Here is an 8,622-nt window from a genome sequence, read left to right as displayed (position 1 = left end):
GATCCTGGACTTAGCCGATTTTTCTCTTCATATCATATGGATCCATCACTAGGCCACCTTGCTTGCTTGTGTGGTAACTTGGAAGTGTATTTCTGACAGACCCAATCTGGGACTTAGCCGATTTTTCTCTTCATATTATATGGATCCTGGACTTAGCCGATTTTTCTCTTCATATCATATGGATCCATCATTAGGCCATCTTGCTTGCTTGTGGGGTAACTTGATAGTGTATTTCCGACAGACCCAATCTCGGACTTAGCCGATTTTTCTCTTCATATTATATGGTTCCATCACTAGGCCATCTTGCTTGCTTGTGTGGTATCTTGAAAGTGTATGTCTGACAGACCCAATCTCGGACTTAGCCGATTTTTCTCTTCATATAATATGGATCCTGGACTTAGCCTGTTATTAGGTTATTATATATGGATCCTGGACTTAGCCGATTATTAGGTTATTATATATGGATCCTGGACTTAGCCGATTTTTCTCTTCATATAATATGGATCCTGGACTTAGCCGATTTTTCTCTTCATATAATATGGATCCTGGACTTAGCCGATTTTTCTCTTCATATAATATGGATCCTGGACTTAGCCGATTATAAGGTTATTATATATGGATCCTGGACTTAGCCGATTTTTGTGTTAATATAATATGGATCCGGGACTTAGCCGATTTTTCTCTTCATATAATATGGATCCGGGACTTAGCCAATTTTTCTCTTCATGTAGTAACGTATGCCAATCGCTCACAAGTCATGGGATAAGGGTACTTGTGTTCTTCCATCTTCTAAGTCCCGCACGGGGACATCGTGATCGCCCCAAGTCCGGAATAGCGCCAAGTCAAGCCCCACGGTGGCCGTGCAGGACCTGTTAGCGGGGGCCCCACTGACAGCACTAATCCGGACTTAGAAATTATATCTTTCTAATCAAACACCACACACGCAACACCACCATACCACCATCTCCTTGCAAGTACCTAAGTACCCGCAACTCCATGGTGAAGGCAATGTCACTCCATCACCAACCTCTTTGCACTGCAAGCACTTGCGTACCCACAACACTCCGAAGATGGCAACGGCGCGCGATGCTCGACTCCACACACCACACCACACCACACCACCGATGGCCAGCCAGCCAGCCAGCCCAGCTAAGGACTAACCAACCAACCAACCACCAATGGCCTAGGCCAGCCAGATCCCACCTTCAAGTCCAAGCACAGCCAAGTGCAAGTACCGCCAAGTGTTCACCAACCAACCAACACACCAGGTCAGTTGGCCGGTACCCACCTTCAAGTGCCATTACCCTCGGGTGCAAGCTCAATCAAGTGTTAACCAACCAACCCGGCCAAGGCAGCCAACAGGCCGGCACCCTACAGCACCGATCCGCCATTACCACCTCAACCGTTGACCATGCAAGTGGCCTCGGACAACAGGTGACACCCGAAGTACATCCGAAGAACGTATATCAAGTGTTTGCTCACCAAGTCCTCAACCAACCCCAAGTACCCGGAGGTACCCAGAGTGTTGGATCCGCCAACCACTACCAGCACTCCAAGTCCTCGCGAACCCAAAGTGTTTGCCCGGTAGGGCCATTAGACCACAACGCTTGCTAACCATGCAAGTGGCCTCGGACAACAGGTGACACCCGAAGTACACCCGGAGAGTGTATATCAAGTGTTTGTTCACCAAGTCCTCAACCAACCCCAAGTACCCGGAGGTACCCAGAGTGTTGGATCCGCCAACCCGTCCCGGCACTCCAAGTCCTTGCGAACCCAAAGTGTTTGCCCGGTAGGGCCATTGTATCACAACGCTTGCGACCATGCAAGTGGTCTCGGACAACAGGTGACACCCGAAGTACATCCGGAGAGTGTACAACAAGTGTTTGTTCACCAAGTCCTCAACCAACCCCAAGTACCCGGAGGTACCCAGAGTGTTGGATCCGCCAACCACTACCAGCACTCCAAGTCCTTGCGAACCCAAAGTGTTTGCCCGGTAGGGCCATTGTATCACAACGCTTGCTACCATGCAAGTGGCCTCGGACAACAGGTGACACCCGAAGTACATCCGAAGAGTGTATATCAAGTGTTTGTTCACCAAGTCCTCAACCAACCCCAAGTACCCGGAGGTACCCAGAGTGTTGGATCCGCCAACCACTACCAGCACTCCAAGTCCTCGCGAACCCAAAGTGTTTGCCCGGTAGGGCCATTAGACCACAACGCTTGCTAACCATGCAAGTGGCCTCGGACAACAGGTGACACCCGAAGTACACCCGGAGAGTGTATATCAAGTGTTTGTTCACCAAGTCCTCAACCAACCCCAAGTACCCGGAGGTACCCAGAGTGTTGGATCCGCCAACCCGTCCCGGCACTCCAAGTCCTTGCGAACCCAAAGTGTTTGCCCGGTAGGGCCATTGTATCACAACGCTTGCGACCATGCAAGTGGTCTCGGACAACAGGTGACACCCGAAGTACATCCGGAGAGTGTACAACAAGTGTTTGTTCACCAAGTCCTCAACCAACCCCAAGTACCCGGAGGTACCCAGAGTGTTGGATCCGCCAACCACTACCAGCACTCCAAGTCCTTGCGAACCCAAAGTGTTTGCCCGGTAGGGCCATTGTATCACAACGCTTGCTACCATGCAAGTGGCCTCGGACAACAGGTGACACCCGAAGTACATCCGAAGAGTGTATATCAAGTGTTTGTTCACCAAGTCCTCAACCAACCCCAAGTACCCGGAGGTACCCAGAGTGTTGGATCCGCCAACCCGTCCCGGCACTCCAAGTCCTTGCGAACCCAAAGTGTTTGCCCGGTAGGGCCATTGTATCACAACGCTTGCGACCATGCAAGTGGCCTCGGACAACAGGTGACACCCGAAGTACATCCGGAGAGTGTATATCAAGTGTTTGTTCACCAAGTCCTCAACCAACCCCAAGTACCCGGAGGTACCCAGAGTGTTGGATCCGCCAACCCGTCCCGGCACTCTAAGTCCTTGCGAACCCAAAGTGTTTGCCCGGTTGGGCCATTAGATCACAACGCTTGCTAACCATGCAAGTGGTCTGGAGTATAGGTGATACTGACATACCACCGAGATGGTACATCTAGTATTGGGTCACCAAAACCAAACCAACCCCAAGTATCAACCCGGCATACTCAGAGTGATGGATCCGCCAACCCGTCCCGGCACTCCAAGTCCTTGACGAACCGAAAGTGTTTGCCCGGTAAGGCCATTAGATCACAACGCTTGCTACCCCACGGCGAGCTAAACATGCAAGTGGTCTTAGGCAACAGGTGACACCCGAAATTCATCCGAAGATGGAATATCAAGTGTTTAATCACCAAGCCAGCATCCAAACACCAAGTACCCCGGGAGGACCCGATGCGTTGCGACCATCTCCAAGTTCTTGACGAACCCGCAGTGAAAGGCGGTAAGGCCTCTGGGCCGCAACGCTCGCATGTGTTAACCCGCAAACACCACTGACCGGTCGGTCCACCGCAAGGGTGGGTCCAACTAGTCCACACACGGTATGCCGCATGTGCCCCCCGGGGGGAGCACACCGCACACAACCACCAAGCATGGGTCGCCTGAAAGGATCGAAATGTACATCTCTCTTCAATGCGTAGCGCCCAGCCTGCAAACCCGTCGTTTTCGGGTGGTCTTAGGAGTCGAAACTATTCTTGGAAGATCGGCAAGCACAACGCCTTTTCCCACTTCAGGTACTTCGGCGAGCGCACTCGCGATAGGCTCAGTTTGAGGGTTTCCAATAAATGGAAAGAGTCTATAGAAGACTCAATCCGGTCTCGTGATGTTATTAGCCATCTAGCTAACGACTCCTATACATATACTACCAGCCTGGTTCGGTTACGACCTTAGAGGCGTTCAGGCATAATCCGACGGACGTAGCGTCATACCAAAGTCCGCTCGGACTAGTATTGAGCCATTGGTCCGTACCTGTGGTTCCTCTCGTACTGCACAGGAATTCCATTGAGATAGTACTTGCACACCAGTAGGGTAAAACTAACCTGTCTCACGACGGTCTAAACCCAGCTCACGTTCCCTTGAAAGGGTGAACAATCCTACGCTTTGTGAATTTTGCTTCGCAATGATAGGAAGAGCCGACATCGAAGGATCAAAAAGCCACGTCGCTATGAACGCTTGGCGGCCACAAGCCAGTTATCCCTGTGTGTGTGAGCTGTCAAACGCTGTAGTGTCAACACGTGCAGAGCGTCGCTCCGTGTTTTTCATAAAAATTTCGCGTAAAAAGTTTTAAGAACCCACGAAAGTTTGTTGTAATCGTTAAAACTAGTGCCAATCTACAGATTAGTAGTGAAAACCGCATTAAAATCATCGATTTCAACGAAAAATAAGAAAGAAAAGTGTTTGTTTACATTTTGTATGGAGAGCGGCCCGGGGCGTAGCCCCATTTGGGACTACGTGTTTTTCGGTTAAAAAAGTGTCCGGATCCTGGCCGGATGTGGTTTTTTAGATGACAGATGGTGTTTTAAAACGAAAGTCAGAGAAAACCGTATGAAAAAAGACGAATTCAGCGCAAAATAAGTGTAAATAAAGTGAAAGCACGCGGTGCAAAAATTTTGGCAGGTGAAGATTCGATCGTCCATTTTCCAGCCGGATTCGAACTCGAAGATCCGAGCGATTTCACCTAAGCCGAATCGGGCTCCGTGTCATCTGATCCAGTTTTTCAAAAAAGGACCGTTGGTGCCGGATTTTCGGGTCGTTCAAATTGACCGTTGGTGGAGTCGGTGGCCGTTGGTTTGAAGTGGCCGTTAATTCAAATCGGTCGGTAATTCAAATTGGCCGGTTATCCAAATTGGCCGGTATTTTTAATTGACCGTTGGCGGCAGTGTGTCCCGGATAGGTGTCCCGGCTGGGGGTGAAATGTTTCAAGTGTCCCGGCTGAAATATTTCATGGACCAACCATCCGGTTGAAATGTTTCAGTGAAACTTTTCAAGGTGTCTCGGCTAAGAGTGAAATGTTTCATGTGTCTCGGCTGAAAAATTTCGAGGTTCGATCATCCCGGTGAAATATTTCAGTGTGTCTCGGCTAAACTTGGTTCCGAACTTGGCCGCCAGGCGGCGCCACCAGTACCAGCTGATTTCCAGCATTGCCACCAGGCGGCGCTTCGGGTCGTGGCGGGTGTCTCGGCTCACGGAGATTTCGAACACTGTTACCAGGCGGCGGCACTGGCGCTGAGCTTTTCAACGTCACAACCAGGCGGCGCCTTCAGTTCATCAAGTGTCTCGGCTGGTGGAGATCACCGGTTATCACAACCAGGCGGCACTCTGAGTTTTATGGCGAGTGTATCGGCTGGCGGTTTGCGGATTTGTCAACCAGGCGGCACCTGATCGCAGAGAAGAACTGAGATATAAGCTCAGATTTGGAAAGGGGAAAAAGATTGGTTTGGCCTTTTATTTGTTGGAGTTTCTATTTCGCACCGGTACTTGGCCTTCCTCCACTCCCCTTCCCCTTCCCACCTTCCCTTCCCAGACACTCCACCCTGGCTCTCCGCAACCTAACCCATTGCCCACAGCGATTTTCAGGGTTGCAGTAGGGGAATGGAGCAGGCATCGGGGGAGCCTTCGACGCGTCGGTCCGTCAGGCTCCGGTCCACCTGTGACGCTACCGCGCCATCGCCGAAGGACGACGGGGACAAAGTGATGACATCATCGGTTGCGCTGCCGTTGACTCGGCAGCGAAAGGGAGGCAGTGTCGCGCCATCGACTGCGACGCCCACTCGGCCGGTGGTGGTGGTGCAGCGGATGGCCCTGCTAGCCAGTGATATGGAGATTTCAGAGGAGAGCGACGAGGACGAGCTCAACTCAACCGTCGTCCAGCAGGTGGCAGAAGTCCCGCAGCAAGAGCCGACAATCGCAAGCCTCAGCTGTGAGTTGAGGGAGCTCCGGGCAACCGTCGAGACTCTCCTCGCTAAGGTTAGCGAGATGGAGACGGGCCGGGCGACGGCTAAGGATGGCGACGCGGAGCTGAAGACAAAGCTGAAGTTGTTGTCTCGTGAAAATCAGGAGCTGAAGCGAGACAACATTAGCCTTCGTGAGCGTGCGGCAGCCAGCGAAAGAGAACTTATGCTGCTCCAAAGTGGACTCCACTCGATGGGAGAGTTGGCGGTAGCTACGCAGCAGCAACAACAACATGTCGTCGACTCCAGTGCTGTTGGGAAAAGCCAGCATCCACCTGGCGACACTCCCAAACGAAAGCGGACCCGGGCAAGGCGCGGCAAGAAAAAAGAGGGCGAACCGACGGGCATGAACGAAGTCATCACGCCTGATGTCCCCGAGATCCCGGTCGAGGCCGTCTTGTCCCAGGCCATGGCTCCAGAAAAGCCAAAACCGAAGGTAAAGAAAGCAGCGGCTGTGGCAACCAAGGTGCATGCGCAACCACCATCCTTTGCTAAAGTCGTGGCCAAGGGAGACAAGAGAGCAGCACCACAGAAAGCGGGAAAGAGCGCTGCTAAAGTGGAGAGGCCTGCGGTGATCGTCCTCGAGGCCAACGAGGGCAAGGCCTTCCTCGACACATACAAGGCAGTGCGTTCCAAGACCAATGTGGATCAGTTCGTGGCGAGGGTTTGCCGCACAGGGGAGCGGAAGCTGTCGCTGTGGCTGAAGCCGAACACGGACTGCGAGAGTGTGCTGGCCGATGTCAGCGAAGCCATCAAGGAGGATGGAGTGGCCCACCTCCTTGTCGACAAGCAGACGGCCGCGATCACAGGAATCGACATGCTGGCGACTGTCGACGACTTGATTTCGGCGATTAAGCGACAGGCGGGGCTGACGGTTCCGGGCGAGGCAGTTCGGCTGTGGCGGCGGTACGACGGGCTGCAGAAAGCCCATATCAAGCTGCCGCGCGGGCAGTGCCAGCTTCTCGACGGTCACCGGGTCACCATAGGGAACACGAGTTGCGTCGTGCAGGCGCTCGCATCGGTCCCTGCAAGAGAGCAGCTCTGCTACCGCTGCTTTGGCAAGGGGCACCGCTCTCGCGAGTGCACCGGCCCTGACTACTCCAAGTGCTGCTTCCGTTGCGGTTCGAAGCAGCACAAGGCCAAGGAGTGCAGCTCGGGCCCCAAGTGCCTTACGTGTTCCGGACAACATCAGACAGGTTCACCGGTTTGCAGCGGAAGTAGCCAGCCGTCATGTTCCCGCTAGCTACGAACACCACTGTTAGAGGGCGTGACGCTGGGTTGAAGATCCTCCAGATCAACTTGGCGCGCAGCAGGGTAGCACAAGACCTCATGCTCCAGACCGCACGGGAGCAAAGGATCGACATTGTGCTGGCGTCGGAGATCTACCGTGTTCCACCCAATAACGGGAACTGGGCGGTGGACTCGACAGCGAAGGCAGCTGTTATAACGACCGGAGCCTTGCCCATACAGCGAGTCTGGGCAAGTAGGGTAGGACTGGTGTCGGTCCAGGTGGCGGGGGTGACCTTCATCTCTTGCTACGCCCCACCAACACCGGGATGGACGGACGAGGACTACCAGCGGCTGCTTGACGAGATCGATATCGAGGCCAGAGCACACCCCCTCGTAGTCTTGGCGGGCGACTTCAATGCCTGGCACGTGCGATGGGGCAGCGCGAGGACGAAGCCGCGTGGTGAAGATCTCGCCGAGGTCGTCGACCAGCTTGACCTGGCGATCTTGAACCGCGGCAGTGTGCCCACGTTCGTCGGCAACGGCAGTGCTACTGAAAGTGTGGTCGACGTGTCCTTCGCCAGTCCGGCCATTGAACCCGGTAACGACTGGCGAGTGCTCGACACTTTCACCAACAGTGACCACAGATACGTGAGATTCAGCGTATCCGCGACACCAGTCAGCAGCGCTTCACCACACCAGCAGAGGCAACCGCAACAGCAGCACCAGCATCGCGACCGGCAGCGACAACGCGAGCAGATTGGACCGAGATGGAAGTTGCGTCAATTCCATCCCGAAGCCTTCCAGATCGCGCTCCAGGCTTCCGGGTTTGCCGAAGCGGCTGTATCACCGGCGACTCTCACCGCTGGACTTACTAGAGCCTGCGATGAGGTGATGCAGAGGGCACCGCCAGCGCAGTTTTTGGTGAGACCGGAAATGTACTGGTGGACGCAGGAAATCGGCCTTCTCAGGGAGCAGTGCAAGTCATCTGAGGATGCGATTTTGACTGCCGGAATTGGTGCACAGCGAGAGTTGGCCAGAGAACGGCACAGGAGCTGTAAGAAGGAACTCGCCCGTGCCATCAAGGCAAGCAAGGACCGAAGCTTTGATGAGATGATTGCGGAAGCTGAGGACAACGTCTTCGGCACTGCCTACAAGGTAGTAACGTCACGCCTCAAGGGTAGCCGCGTCCCCCCGGAGCGAGATCCTGCGATTCTACAGCACGTCGTGTCGGAACTCTTCCCGGATCATGGCACTTTTGAGTGGCCTGCACCGGATCTGGTCGATTGGGGGCAGACAACGCAGGAGCCAGTGAGGGAGGTGTCGGATGAGGAGCTCTTGGCGATCGCGGCGCGGATGGTGCCCACTAAGGCCCCGGGACCCGATGGCATCATCAATGCGGCACTGAGGGTCGCTGTTCGCGAGCACACGGAGACGTTTCGCCGCGTGTTCCAGGAGTGCTT

At 54.0% G+C, this 8,622-nt stretch overlaps 1 pseudogene; it reads right to left on the bottom strand.

Annotated features, from left to right (window-relative positions):
- Positions 1-3,559: 3,559 nt before the first annotated feature.
- The window catches only part of LOC131270077 (large subunit ribosomal RNA), an 11,054-nt pseudogene continuing 5,991 nt past the window's right edge, over positions 3,560-8,622 (bottom strand).

This window comes from Anopheles coustani (genome assembly GCF_943734705.1).
Source record: "Anopheles coustani chromosome X unlocalized genomic scaffold, idAnoCousDA_361_x.2 X_unloc_13, whole genome shotgun sequence".
NCBI lineage: Eukaryota > Metazoa > Arthropoda > Insecta > Diptera > Culicidae > Anopheles > Anopheles coustani.
This window is presented reverse-complemented; position numbering and strand designations above follow the sequence as displayed.